Here is a 12,817-nt window from a genome sequence, read left to right on the forward strand (position 1 = left end):
AGCAGTATAACATATTATTGGGATTAGAGAATGCTCTGATTTCAAGTGCACTGGGATTGAAGTTTGACTATACCATTTACTAAAACTTAACTGTGGAAAATTACTGAGTTTTTTTTTTTCCCCTCATTCAGCTCTAAGAAGGGAAAAGTTCCTGGTAGGAACTATATTAGAATTGTAAATATTCTATACCCCAAACAAATGCTCGATAAGCAAGAGATGTTAGTGATAGTAGATGGATTCTCTTCCCGGATTTCCAGTCTCCAGAGATTTTCAATTTACCCTCCAAAGATAATCTCTGGAGGTTGTAAATCAGGGTAGCATCAACAGGGAGCTTGGAAGCATGAGGCACTATCTATGTAGGGCCTGGATGTGGGGTACACTCCAGTAGAAGGCTTTTGGGGAAAGCTTTAGAGCAAATGCAGATCAATTACAATATCTCCAGCTTCTCATTGAGAGCTGCTTCAGGAGGCTGTCTGCTTTGACTGAAATGAGGAATTAATTTCTCTTTTGCATGCAGACGGTATTGTGAGACAAGATACATATTTTCACGTAGCAACTGTATTATTTTTCTGATATTACAACAATCCTACATTTTTTATGGTGGATGTTTATGTTATTTTTCTTCCAGGGTCCTTTCCATCTCTCCTGGAAGCAACCCACAATGCTCCTCGGAAACAAAGCTGCCGTCTTTCCCCAGTTCCAAGTGGTTTGCATGAAACTGATGCTACGCTTAGCTCCCAGGGATGCACTGAGTAGCTTAAACTGTGGATCAGTATGTTAAATTACGTCTTTTAACAAGGAATGATTTTGGAGTGGGCACTTGAAGACCTGAAGTCTTGTTGGGAGTCTCAAGATTTTTGCTTGGCATGCAGGGACATGGGTTCTTTTCTCCCTCTGGACATGAAGAAAGAAACATTGGTTTTGGGAATTGCCAGGATCACCTTGGGGGTATCTGAGTAGAAAATATCTGGGAAAAAAAAAAAAACAACCATCAACAACGCAAAAGGGAGAGACAGTAAGACAGATGCTTTACTTTCAATGTGCCTTGCAGACTCAAAAGTTTCACTCTCTCTTATCATATTACTCATCTGTTTATGTACAAAATCTCCACTTGTAAATGATGGAAACTGATCTGGATAAATCCTTAGTTGGCATTTCAGTTATCAGAGACTCTTTTTTTTTTTTTTTTTTGTATAAGCTTGTGTCTTGATTGTGTCTTCTGGAACTCTAAATACATTAATTATATATTTGTTAGTAATAGAAAATTTAGAAATAAACAAAGAGAAGAAACTGATTCTAGCTATAGTCTTTATATCCATTAACCACTATATATTTTGGCACTATGTATACAAGCATACCTTTGTGTATATATACTCATGTACAATAAAAGTCTTTTAAAAAGTAATAACACTACATTTTATGAGTTTTTTGCTAACATTATTATATATCATTATGTGTTATACTATAATCTTATATTTAATGAGTCTCAAAATATTTTATTATATGGCTATACCATAATTTAAGCAACTTATACACTTAAATTAGAACTGCATTTTTACTGATATAAACTGCATTTTTACTGATATAAACATACATCAAGCTTGGCACCTGTTTTCAAATCTTTTCTTTAAAAAAACATTTTATTGATACATTATGAGTATACATAATAGTGGTAATAATTGTGACATATTAGTATATACACCTAATATAATTTGGCAAATTTCATTCCCTAGTCCTCCCTTTCTGCCTTTTTCCTTTCCTGTTCTTAAATATTTTCAAAGGAAAAATTGTGAAAAGTAGAGTTGATGATTAATGAACTTGAAACATTGGAATATAGATGTATAGATGTGTAGACATGAGGAAGAGATTTTACAATTAGTAACCTGCATGAAGGAATTTTATTCTCTTAAATCTGCAAGAAATTTAAATTATAGCCATGTTTACATAGAGCTGCAAGTTATCCAAGTTGGTGGTTCATTTTAGTTTAACAAACAAGTGTTAGGTTTTTTTAAAATTTTTATTCATTGCCTATCTACGTTCAACTATTTTTTAAAGGTAGAACACTAAAGCCATAAAGATCATATAGTAAGGAAAATGTTTAATCTACTCTATATAATAGCATCTGATTGTTTGTAACTGCATTTAGTATTGCTTACTTTGAGAAAATAGTAGGTATGTAAAAATATAAGAACGTGTGATTCTGTGTAACAGAATAGGCAACCCTTTCTTATCTAGAGCTATTTTCCACCATGTTCCTATTTAACTAAAGATGTTTTTAAAGGGTATTTTCAAAAAGCTGATCTACTAACTTGAAAGATTCCACTTTGTAAGGTTAGAGCAGATATGCTTCTAAAGATTCTTAAGAGAATGGAAAGAATACAGAGGAAGATGGGAAACAAAAAGAGAGACAGGTTCCAAGTAGCATTGATGATTTGACCCAGTTGTGCCCCTAAGTCACTCTGTTTGGTCAAAGAAAGTGTGTAGGTCTTTTGCCTTTCAAGCCACCAAACTTACCTGTCTTAAAGCTGAGTGATTGGGGTCACTACAATGTAACATTTCAAAATACTCATCTGGTTTGGCTGAAATATCCTCTTAGCAACACTCTAATTTTTTCAGGTCAGGGTTAAGGTGCACATGACAGCACTGTTACTGACCAGAGAATTATCAGACCCCCAAAGATGTAATTGCTAGCAATACTAAGGGCTGTAAGAGAGAGAAAGAGAGAGAGAGAGATGCTTTTTTAAATCCCATTTCACAAATGGCTATACCTTTCTTGCCTTGACAGGAAAGTAGATCTTCTTGAAATGCTTCAACTGACTTCTTTGTCTGGATAGGATGAACACTTGAAGACAAAAACCTTCCTGATCCCTACAGCTATTTCCGTTAACTCCTTAAAGACCAAATCCTGCGTGCGCTCAGCTGCTGAACTGTTTTAATGAGGTGCCACTGATTTTAATGGGGCAAAAAAGATGGATGATTTACACCAGATGTCCATAAGGGCCATTCGGGGATTGCTTTGCTGGACACGTAGTACATCATGTTGCTCGTTGAATTCTTAAGGGGTTAACTTGACCTTTCCCTTTAACACAGCACTAAAAATAATGTAATTTCCATTCTTGGTGTCTCTTTTATTTATATAGAAAAGCTTCATGACAAACCCACCAGGCCTCTGAGAGCAAGTTTCTCATTTATGTCTTTGCCATCCATAAACCCTAGTGGGTGATTTTGAAAGTGAGAATAGACACCGGTGGATGTTTCACTCATGAGCATGGTCCAGGCTTTTATTACCCACATTTCCAACATTGAATCATTTCAGAATGAAGGACTCTTTTCTGAAGATTGTTGGTCAGTGTTGTAGACCTCATTTCTAGAAAGTTTATTCCAACCCATGTAATCAGTAATTTTGCCCCCTGGGATATGAAAATACTATAAAAAATAAAGAGAAGGGAAGCACAAGTCTTTTTTTTTAATATACATTCTTGGCATATTACACTGTATTCATTATTTACTAGATTTTGGTGCTATATGCTTCATCATTTGTTAAAGGTTTTCAAATCTGAAATCATTAGAGGATTAAGAAGATGGAAACTTGAGTGACATGTACGTGGAGTCTTAATTTAGAAACTTATCTGTTTAAGAACAGGACCAGTCTTTGGTGTTAACATTGTACCTCTCTTGCTTGGGCCCAATGGACATTCTCCCCTTACACATTTACCCAACTCCTTGTGAAAAAGTGAGAACTTATTTATCTGATGGTTACCATGCATTCAGAGAAGTTTCATCTTTTGTCATTTATTTCCTTCAAAGATCAGACTATAGACTTGATTGCAAAAGAAATCCAGACACTCAAAGGCTTATATAAATCAACCACAACGAAGGACCTTTGTTGCAGAGGATCTGAAGAGCAACCGATGACTATGCGTTATTTCTTTCTTTTGTCTTCTGCTTCAGTTTTAGGCTTTACCTGTAGTTTTGGTCTCTAGATAAGGAATTTGATTTTTCCTCAACGGTAGCATATCAATGTACGTAGAGTTGAAAAATGTATTTCTGTTTTTCTAGTTGTAATTTAAATCTTGTATGTTGATATTTTTTATGTCTATATATTCATTTGTGAGGCTTAAATGTTTTTATTGGAATATGTAGCAACTTTTAAATTAGATTGTCTTCTTTAAAATTATTCCTTGTGAGACCAAAGAAGAAAAAGGAGGCAGAGGGGAAGGAGAACAGGAACAGATGGTAAGAAAGAGAAGATATCTTCCCCTTCATCTTTTTCTGATATCATTGACAGTCATTTATTTTTCACACATTCATACTGAAATATTTATGTTGCTGTTTAAGTACAAAACACCCTTGTTATGTGTTTAGACTATATTTCTCATCTTCACCAATTACTATTTTTGCTCAGATGAAAAAGGATGTGAGCTTTGCCACCATTATCTTTAGTGATCTTCATTCCGTTTTCACATTTTTTAACCTTAGTTATCTTATGTGACCATCCTTACAATGCAACGATATTTAATGCAAGCTCACTTTTTGCAAAATTTTGCTTTATAGGCATACACTTTCTGTCATTTCTTCCCTTCTAAAGTTGTGTTCTAATTATAAGTATGTGGTGAGATTAAGCACAAAAATACCCTAAAATTACCAACTTTCCTTGTAAACACACTTATCAAGAGATGAGGATCCTTTAAATCTGGATTAAACTTGATAGACTGTGACTTCTATGGATCAACAGACATAACACAACTGCTAGAATCCAGTCCTGAGTCTGAGTCTCTAAAGGTCTTCTCTCCATATCTTCTCTTTCTCCTACACCTATGCCTTCAACAAAGAGACCATACCTGGACTATCCTCTTGACTAATGAGATACCTAAGGCTCAGTCACCCACATTGTTCCATCAGGCATATTAATGAGCCTAGTTTAGACCAGAGGAACAACCAGTTGAGTCCAGTCTATTTCTTTAACCCACAGTATTGTGAATAAATTGCTGCTTATTATTTTAAGACATTCCTTATGATGTGTTGTGTTATTCAGAATAGCTTTGAATTAATTAGATTTAGATTCAGATTCAAAATTAGTTATTGCTGCTAAATAGGAAATTTTACAAAACTGATATAATTGTATTCTTATTTCTATAGTTAAGGTGCTTCTTTCCCCCGACTTTATGTTCTGTTAAGATTTTCTTTTGTCCTTGATTTTCTTTAATTAAAATATCATACAACTAGGATCAGTCATGTCTGTGATGTCATGTATGTAGGTATATTTCCTGCTGGAGGTTTTCTAGGCTTTCTGGACCTGTAGTTTTATGTCTCTCATCAAGTTTGGAAAGTTTTTAGCCACTTTTATTTCAAATATTTCTTCTCCTCCATTTTATTTTTTACTTTCTAGTCTTCTAGGTATGCCTATATGATACCTTTTGCAGTTGTTTCATGGTGCTTGGTGATCTGTACTTTTTCATCCTGTTTTCCCTTTTTAGATGGAGAATTTCCATTGATCTATCATTAAATTATTGGATTCTTTCCTCAACTGTGTCATGCTTTGTTTCTGTTTTTTTTCATTTCTAGAATTTCCTTTTGATTATTTCTTAGATTTCTATGTATCTTCTTACATTACTCATCGAGTCTTGTATGTTGTCTACATTTTCCTTTGGAACCCACATTAATTATAGCTATTTCAAATTCCTTATCTGATAATTCTAATATCAATGTCATAACTGAGTCTGATTCTGACACTTGCCTTTTCTTTTCAGATTGTGTTTTTTTCTTACTTTTGACATACTTTGTAAATTTTTTGTTGGAAGCCAGACATGTTGAATCAGGTAATAGGAACTGAGATTTCTAACATAAATGGAATTTATGTTAATCTGAATGGGATTTGGATTGTGTTAATGTTTTCTATAGTTGCAGGTGCCAAAGGCTTCAAATTCCTCCTAAATCCTTGTTTTTGTCTTCTCTCTAGCCTTAGGGCTTCCTGAATTATTCCTCCTGAGATATAGTGAGTGTTCTACAGCTTTATTAGCTGTGCAGAACTGTTATTTTTCTGTATTCCTATCGTCACTGTGAATTTTGGGAGAGTGAGAACATTCTGTAGTCAATTTTTTTATGGGCTCATGTCTCAAGGCTACAACTTTGCAAGTGTTTCTTGATAACAGCTTTTATCCCCTGCTTCCTAGTCTTTCCCTTGTCAGCTGTATTTCTAATCTATTTCCTTTAATGCCGAACCATTGTTGGTTATAATTTCCCTTTCCTCACTTAGATGAGACAGGAAGGCTGGACAGTGCAGTACAGGGTGGAACCCCTTTCCTCTGGCTGAGAGCTTCCACAGTGCCTTTCTGTAAAGTATATCTTAGTTATTATGGAAGAGACCAAGGGAGTATATTTCACAGTGATTCCTTTCCTATCTTCCTGACAAAGTCAAGGGAGTGATCTTTCTCAGCTTTTTACCATTACATTTTAGAGTTCCTGGAGGTAAGGTTTTCTTCAAAAGTGTGTGAGTTCACTTAAAATTGTGACTCTAGAAGTATCTCACTTTCACATAAGCCTTCTATTCAGTCTGCGGCAACTTGGTAAGTTACCACTGAAGTGTCCCCACCAGTTTACAGCATTAGCAGCTTCTGCTCTAGGTTAGCACGTCTCAGCTGTGACAGTCTGGATGGTGCCTCTTGATTTGGGTATGCCTGCTTGCTCTAAGATCTCAGTAATTTGTTAGATATTAGAAATATCACTGATTTTTATTTGGCCAGCTCTATTCTTTAAGGACAGAATGAAGACTTTTCCCATAATGGAACTAAAACTTTGGTCCCTCACTAAACTTATGGATCCACCGAAACAATTTCCGCATGTTACAGGATGAATTATTGCGGCATTTCTGTGATGCTCCTCTCTAAAGATAGGCTGAGATCTTCCTCTCCTACATGAAATTCTTCTGATAGCCAATCTTCTGTTTGGCTGAACAAAATTAAAATACCTTTGCTCTATCAAAATGTTTTAGGGAAAGATTTCAAAGATGTTATTCCCTGTGGCGCATGCACCATTAAATCCACCTACAGAATGTGGGGTGTCTTCTAAATGCTAAGTGATCTTTTAGAACATTCTAGATCATTCTACAATCCAACCTGAATAACCATAAATTGCTTCTCATTTCATCTTAGGGTACATACTAAAACCATTAAATAAAGGAGAGGAGTTGTTCCATGACCTGCTTTCGGCTCTAATCTCTTTTTATGCCTCTGTTCCTCTCATTCAATAACTTTACCACGAATTCTCCTGAAGTTCCTTGAACATTCTTTTCATTTCATGGCCTCCTCTGTGTCATTAGTTATGACCATTATGCTCTTTCTTTCCCTAGGTAACTTCAACTCATGCTTCAGTTTTCAGTTTGCTAATTTTTCAGGGAAGTCTTCAGTTTTTTGATCAGATTGTCTCCTTAATACTTTCACAAAACCTTTTATATTTTGACAAAAAAAAACTCTATTTAATTATTAAGGTTCTCATGTAACTCATTATTTAATATCTATCTCTCTCAATTTACTATGAACTCCAAGAGGTCAGGGACTACCTGTCATGTTCACTGCAGTATACCTTATACCATCAGAGTTCCTGGACAATATTTTTGAATGCATGAATTATGAATGAATAAAAATTCAAGCTCCATTTTCATCTCATGAAAAACCAAGTCCTTGATTTAGAATTAGGAGCCACAGAAGCTTAGAGACGCAGTTTTTACATGACCACAGGTTCCCAAGAAGAAAACTAGGAGCAGAAATTTAGCTTGAGTAATGATATGCAATTTCTCCTCTAGGGAAACTCAGAAATATTTATAAGGGGACTGTATTTCTTGCAGTTTTACAGATGTGGGCATGACTTAATTTCTTTGGATACCAAAGGAAAGGGTAAACCCATAAGGGCGGAGAGCTCAGGGCCACTCAGGTTACAGCAGCAGTAAAAATATGATTATCATTATTATCAACTAACTAATCTGTTCTCTTCAAGTTTCTCAATGATTGGAATGAAGCATGAAAAAAATACCTCAAAGCCACTAATGACAGAATAATCCCCTGGGCAAGTTTTGTGGTGATCTTGAAACTCCTGAAATCATTCCAGGAATTCAAGTTTGAAGATAACCTTCAGTGGCTGCTTCCAATGAGTGTCACACTTCATTCGTGGGGTTTGCTGTGGGGACACGACCGTGTTATTCTTAATAATCCACAATATAAAGGATTTGTTGGATAGAGATTTAAATTCATACAACTTATCAAGTGAAAACATTATACTAAGTGTGCTCTTATATAATACCACATTTGTCATAAACTCTCCATGAAATAGACATTTCCATTTTTGTTTTTTTTTTTTTTACAAATAACTGAAATTTAGGATGAAGAACTTTCTTAGCCATAGTCATATGTTCATATAGTTAAATTTAGTGACATCAATAATATATAAACCTTAATTTTCTGATACTCCTGAAGTTGTATATCTCATTTTTTGGGTGGGGGGGTAAACAGTATTATGATTATTAGCAGTATCTATAGCATTTTTTAAATTATTTTCATTATTATCATGGCTTTTCATACTTAATCACTGCCTTAACCACTTAGACTAATAGAATTCAACCTGTGCATTCACTGAGCAGCAACATAAATCAGTATTTTTTTTGTTCCCAATTTTATAACTTTTGTCCAAAATCCAATTTAAAGAAAGAATATCCTACTCTTCAAACCAACACTCTTCAAATATGTGCATGTAAACAAGAAAAAAATGGAAATGTGTAGGATATCAAGTCTCTGAAAGCAGCTGTTACACATAGAAAGTGAGCACACTTTATGGCAGTTTTTAGTATCTGTTCCAGCTGCAAATGTGCAATATAATCTGAAAATTATACTGAGTAGTATTCATTTAAATGTGTAAACTTTATTGACAAGAAGACAGCTTCCAAAGAAATAGCAGAGCCCATTTTGTCAATTTTTGCATAGAGGAATTTTTTGGTAAATAAGGACAGAGCAGAGGATGATAACTTATATGACACTTTAAATTGCAACTCAAGGCATACAGCCAATTTTGCAACTTGCTTAGCTTATACAAGAAAATAATTTTGTCTAATTAGAACACAAGACAGTCTTGTTAAATATCTCACGTGTTGGTATTCTTTTACATGGTGTGTATATGCGTCTTACCAGGCACATGAGTTAGATAGACAAAGACACATTCACAAAGTATTCTCATTACAAGAAAAACCAAATGAGAATGTAAGTGACTCAGGGATGGAAAACTCATTCTACAGAGCAATGAATACTTCATAATCTATATGGTATATAACCATATTCAGATTGAGTAATATAGTTTGCTGAAATTTTTCCCCTTTGTCTTGTTCATACACAGGCATAACCACAATTTGTTTTCCTCTTAATATATTAGCCTCATGAATTACATAAAGAGATTTTTTTCATTCCTGCTACAGATAGGAATTATGCATTATCTACTCCTTGAAAGATTTATTCAATTCATCTATAATCCAGTTGAACATGGATTTTATAGCTATTGATTGAGACTTGTTTTTCTTTTGGGGGCCAATTTTTTAAAGTTTATTTTATTTTCTAAGTTTTTAAATTGAGTAGACTATGTTTTGATAATATTTTCTTATTATTTTAAAAGTCCTTCTGTGTTTGGAATATTTTCCTTTGTATAATTGAAATTCCTTATTTATATCTCCCCCCCTTAATCTTCATTAGCAGAAGTTCATCATATTTTGTCCAAGTACCAGCTTTATGTTTTATGAATATTCTTAACATTTTTGTTCTGTATCTTATTGATTTTTGCTTTCATTTTTCACTATGTTTTATTGCTGTTATTAGTTTTTTCTCTGTACATATCACTTAAACTTTGTGAACTGAATGCTTACCTCCATATTATTTTGTCTTTCCAATTTTCTTTTTCTGCCACATATTTTGGACTGTGGAGTTTTCAATGATGCTTAATTCTAAATATTTTATTATTTTGCATTTCCTTTTAAATACAAAGAAGTATATAACTAATGTATCACATATATAGAAATTTTAGTTAGCTTTTAGTTACTAATTTATGTATTGTCTTTAGGGAACATTAACTATGATTTCATCTTCTGAAACTTACTTTGTGGTCAAGTACAGGACTCATTTCTGTAAATGTTCAATGCATATAAAAATGTACTTTCTTTTTAAGTGAATAATTTTTAATAAGAAATAGTTGGAGCTAATTAATTAAATTACTTAGTTCCTTCTAGCTCCCATATTGTGTTGTTGGCTTTATCTAACCTTTTCTGAGACTTATTTGTTAAAAAATCAACAGTAAGAATTATTGGTATACCTGTATAATTGTTAGTTTTTGGTTTATATATTCTTAGACAACACTTTGAGGTACAGATATTTTATTTTTATTTGTACTTAAGACACTACTTTGCCTCAAATTCTAGAATATTTATCAGAAAGATTACTACTTCAACTTTCTATTTGTTTATTAAACCAATGCTTCTCAAATCACTGTGGATAAAGGCTGGATTTGCTAAATTTCTTATTCTATTTCTACTTCATTTTACTTTTATGAAGTGCTGTAAATATGGTTCTCCAAAAAATAAAACAAACAAATCTATACAAAATATAAACCTATGTTTTTATTAGTAGACTTGAATACATGAAATTTCTCTGTCAATTTTCTTTAATGATTCATAATTCTGGCTCATTTTTCAAAAGAATAGCTCTTTTGTCACAAATTGTTAACAAAAAGGTCACAAACTGGTGTTAATCTGCACTGTGCTTCAAATAGCCTCATCATAGGAAATATGGCTAGATCTTGGGTATTTATTTAATCTAACCTCAGTCTGTTTAATCCATTGGTGAGTTTAATCCATTCAATTTTTTTTTGGAATTGCAGACACTTTAAATTTATTTCTGCTATCTAGATAGAAAAAAGTAAATAAAAAACATGACTCACTATGAATATAACAGTAACCAATTCAGATGGATACATATCAGTTATGTTTGTGACTCAAGAAACACATATTTTGCTAATGTGGCATTTCTGAGACAGTAAATATACTTGGGTAAAAATATCTGAGCAAAAGAAAGCATGTTAAATCCTGGAAAATATCAACATATACTAAAATAGGAAAACTTCTCTATTTATATAAAACAGTTATATTCTGGACTCAGATAATTACACAAATACCTAGTAAAATATTAGACTAACTTTTGGGAGAGAAAAATTCATTTTGCAGGATTGTTCTGATAGTGGCAATGGATGCCCTGCAATTTAAACTGATTTCTGCCTGCTAAAGGCTAAAATAAATAGTACCTACCACTTATTGTAACAACTAAATATACCTTCACAATTTCAAAATACCACTTTGGGAACTACATTACTCCTGAGACCAGCAGCTCTGGGGGTGGCATAGAACTCAAACTAGGTAAACTAGAGTTTTTCTTCAGGGATTTTCAAACTGGTACTAAGCTGTGAGCCTGACTTGGGATACTTTCCGCAGGCATTGCCTTACCAAATGGAAATTGTTGGTTTACAGTGTGTTAAAGAGAAATTAGAATGATGAAGAGAAGAAGAAGCAATACATAGAACCACACTATGATGTTTTCTTGCTCTCTTCTTGATAGGGCTACATTTTCCCTTTTGGTTTTCTGTTGCTTGCTACTAGAAGAATCCTAAAGTAATATAGACACTTATTGCAACATTATGGTTTTGCACAGGTATAATTGGGTATCAGTGTATAATAAAAGAGCTAAATAAAGTAGATGATCAATAAACAAAGAACAAGAAAATGTGGTACATACACTCAATGAAATATTACTAAGTTTTAAAGAACATTAAAATAATGGCATTTGCCAGTAAATGGTTGGAGTTGAAGAATATTATGCTAAGTGAAATAAATCAATCCCACAAAACTAAAGGCTGAATGTTTTCTCTAATAAGCAGATGCTAATTCACAATAAGGTGGGGGTGGGGCAATAGGGAAGAATAGTATTACCTTAGATTAGGTAGAGGAAAGTGATGGAAGGGGAGAGGAAGGGATGTGGGGATAGGAAAGATAGTAGAATGAAACAGACATTGTTACTGTATGTATATATATGACTGCATGATCAATATGATTCTGCAACATGTATACTCAGAAAAATGAGAAATTATGTCCCATCTATGTATGATATATCAAAGTGCAGAAACACATTCTACTCTCATGTATAACTAACTGAAACAAATAAAAAATTATATAAAAAACAACGAGAATGCTACTATAAAAATAAACTTGTAAGAAAGCTTAACTGGGAAAATTGAAATTGTATATATATATTTCAAAAATGAAAATAGATTATATTGGCTATAGAAATTGTGCATTCATTTAAAATATTAAGGTCTCCAAAGATAAATAAAACATCAAGTCTATTCCATATGAATTTCTTTCTTGAGATGGAAAGCTAGGGCAGTTATTTCCTCTCATATAATCTTTACTGTTATTAAGTTCTCTCTGGCAAGGCAAATGTGCTCATGGGAAATGATTACCTTATGATATAGTAGATGTTTTCAGGATACCAGTGTGTTTCAAAATTTTATCTTTGGTTCAATTTGGCATGGATGTTCTTTGGAATGTCTGCAGAAAAAGATATTTCTCTCACATCTGGAAGGTTAGTTACATAGAGAAAAGTCATAAAATGTGTGCTAGGATGGCTAAGAAACAATGACCCATTAGAGAATGCCACTACTTCTGCCTAGTGCTGTTTCTTCAGTAGAGTTTGAAGCACATGCTATTTGATAATTATGTGCAGTTGGTGATGAAGGACAT

The 12,817-nt window shown here is 33.5% G+C and overlaps 1 long non-coding RNA gene across 1 annotated transcript in view; it reads left to right on the plus strand.

The window, feature by feature from the left end:
• The window catches only part of LOC144377525 (uncharacterized), a 109,837-nt gene extending 108,422 nt beyond the window's left edge, over nucleotides 1-1,415 (plus strand). The window contains exon 2 of the long non-coding RNA XR_013438527.1: nucleotides 629-1,415. This is a non-coding gene — a long non-coding RNA (uncharacterized LOC144377525). The remainder of the gene's footprint in view (nucleotides 1-628) is intronic.
• Nucleotides 1,416-12,817: the final 11,402 nt, after the last annotated feature.

The sequence above is a fragment of the Ictidomys tridecemlineatus genome, chromosome 5, assembly GCF_052094955.1.
Source record: "Ictidomys tridecemlineatus isolate mIctTri1 chromosome 5, mIctTri1.hap1, whole genome shotgun sequence".
In the NCBI taxonomy this organism is placed as follows: domain Eukaryota; kingdom Metazoa; phylum Chordata; class Mammalia; order Rodentia; family Sciuridae; genus Ictidomys; species Ictidomys tridecemlineatus.